The sequence below is a fragment of the Aulostomus chinensis genome, chromosome 2, assembly GCF_037954235.1.
Source record: "Aulostomus chinensis isolate RoL2024-O1b breed Wild chromosome 2, RoL_Achi_v1.0, whole genome shotgun sequence".
Classification (NCBI taxonomy): domain Eukaryota; kingdom Metazoa; phylum Chordata; class Actinopteri; order Syngnathiformes; family Aulostomidae; genus Aulostomus; species Aulostomus chinensis.
Window position 1 is genome coordinate 35,363,615 of NC_141321.1, and position 2,812 is coordinate 35,366,426.

General features: G+C 48.8%; 1 protein-coding gene across 1 annotated transcript in view; it reads left to right on the top strand.

Moving 5' to 3' along the window:
* The first annotated feature begins 650 nt into the window (after positions 1-650).
* LOC147269834 (stathmin-4-like) overlaps positions 651-2,812 on the top strand; it is an 11,109-nt gene continuing 8,947 nt past the window's right edge. The window contains exon 1 of the mRNA XM_086191409.1: positions 651-2,336. The gene's annotated coding sequence lies outside the window, so the exon portion shown is untranslated. The remainder of the gene's footprint in view (positions 2,337-2,812) is intronic.

The window sequence follows — 2,812 nt, forward strand, 5'->3', positions numbered from 1 at the left end:
CGGACGGATGGATGATGGACGGATGGATGGATGATGGATGGATGATGGACGGATGGATGATGGACGGATGGATGGATGATGGACGGACGGATGGATGATGGACAGATGGATGGATGATGGACGGACGGATGGATGATGGATGATGGACGGATGGATGGATGATGGATGGATGATGGACGGATGGATGGATGATGGATGATGGACGGATAGATGGATGGATGGATGATGGAGGGAGGGATGGATGGATGATGGATGAAGGGATGGATGGGTGGACGGATGGACGGATGGATGGGTGGACGGATAGATGGATGATGGATGGATGATGGATGATGGATGGATGATGGACGGATGGATGGATGATGGACGGATGGATGGATGATGGACGGACGGATGGATGATGGACGGATGGATGGATGATGGAAGGATGATGGACGGATGGATGATGGACGGATGGATGGATGATGGATGATGGACGGATGGAAGGATGATGGATGGATGATGGACGGATGGATGATGGACGGATGGATGGATGATGGACGGATGGATGATGGACGGATGGATGGATGATGGACGGACGGATGGATGATGGACGGATGGATGGATGATGGATGGATGATGGACGGATGGATGATGGACGGATGGATGGATGATGGACGGACGGATGGATGATGGATGATGGACGGATGGATGGATGATGGACGGATGGATGGATGATGGACGGATGGATGGATGATGGACGGACGGATGGATGATGGATGATGGACGGATGGATGGATGATGGATGGATGATGGATGGATGATGGATGGATGGATGGACGGATGGATGGATGATGGATGGATGATGGACGGATGGATGGATGATGGACGGATTGATGGATGATGGATGGATGATGGACGGATGGATGATGGACGGATGGATGGATGATGGACGGACGGATGGATGATGGATGATGGACGGATGGATGGATGATGGATGGATGATGGATGGATGGACGGATGGATGGATGATGGATGGATGATGGACGGATGGATGGATGATGGATGGATGATGGACGGATGGATGATGGACGGATGGATGGATGATGGACGGACGGATGGATGATGGATGATGGACGGATGGATGGATGATGGATGGATGATGGATGATGGACGGATGGATGGATGATGGATGGATGATGGACGGATGGATGGTATTAAAATGATCAGTAGAGGCAGACAGACAAGGTTGACTGGAGACAGATGGAGGCATTAACACTCGTGTGTGAGAGAGAGAGAGCAAGCGAGGGAGGGATGAGTAACACGTCTTTGTCAGTTTTTATATTTAGAGCTGACATTTTCACAAAGGCATGCTGAGCCAGCAGCTCCAGTTCTACTTTATCTTCATTTGATTTTCTTTCATGTGGCTGTGTGTGTGTGTGTGGCTGTGTGTGTGTGTGTGGCTGTGTGTGTGTGTGTGTGTGTGTACACAAATTTTCAGTTGCTTTCCGTTGTTTAAGAATTTTATTTCAATCATAATTATGTTTCGTCAGTTTCTCTCAGGGTTTTTCTTTCAAATCCGATACTTTAATGAGAAACTTGGAGTCTCTACATTTCCACTGCTCAGTCTTTGTTGCTGCTGTCACCAATCTGGATCCCTTGGAGGTTTCTTGTTGCTTGTCATCAACTGTGGAGCGCTCAGGATCACCTGGGAAGGAACGAGAACATTCATTCATTCTTTAAAGATAAACTTCTTAAAAATGATGAAAATAATTTTTTTCCTCATTAAAATGTCGGCTCGAGTTTGTTACGTCAGATTTCTGGTGTGAAAGAGAGCTGTCACAACCCTTTATGACCCTGGGGGTCCAGACCGCCATTGCTCTGCAGTCACATGACCACAATTCTACAATTCTACAGTTTCATTTAGCGGACGCTTTTGTCCAATGCGACGTACAACAGGAGCAAGAATGTAGAGTGGAGGGAGGAACCTCAGTACGAAGACAAAGTTTGATGGCTGCAGGTGCTGCCACCTAGTGGCAGAAAAATGCCATTTTCCTGTCTTTCTCAATATGATTTAACTACAACCAATCACACAAATCAGTCACTAATGTCTTTGATCTGCTGCGGCTCGGCGGGTGATGGAGAAGTCAGGGCCGTTCTTCTGAATAAAATCCTCCGCCACTCTGAGCCCCTCCCCCTCCTCCTCCTCCTCACTCTCTGCTGGGCCAATCAAAGCCCAGGATCCCCGCCGGCCAATAGGATGGCTCTGAGGTGATGTCATGCAGCAGCTGCTGTGTGGTGCTGATGCTGCTGAGCTGCAGATGATCTGAGAGGAGCGAGAGCATCAGCACCACTGCAGGGTGAGTGAACCTTCGTCTCTGCTCCTTCTTCACCTTCTTGTTAAAGGTCGGTTGACGAGATCTTTGTGAACCTGCAGCAGCACGGAGGAACACGCAGAACCCGTCGTCCTGAAATCTTTCATTCCATCTCATTGCTCTTGTTTTGGTGGAAGTCTCGTTTTGGACTGTTTGATTTCTGTGGCGTTTCGAGAGAGGAAGAGTTCTTTGTTTCCTTCTCTTTCCTGCAGTCCCTTTTCTTTGTCATCTTGATTAGTTTCATGTTTGAGCTGCAGGAGACGCTGCTGCGCTGACTGGCAACAATGACATCATCCCCTCGTCCATTCACACACACACACTCACACATACACACACTCACACACACTCACACACACACATACACACACACTCACACACACTCCCACACACACTCACTCCCACGCGCACACACACACATACACACACTCACACACTCCCACACATACGCACACACACATACA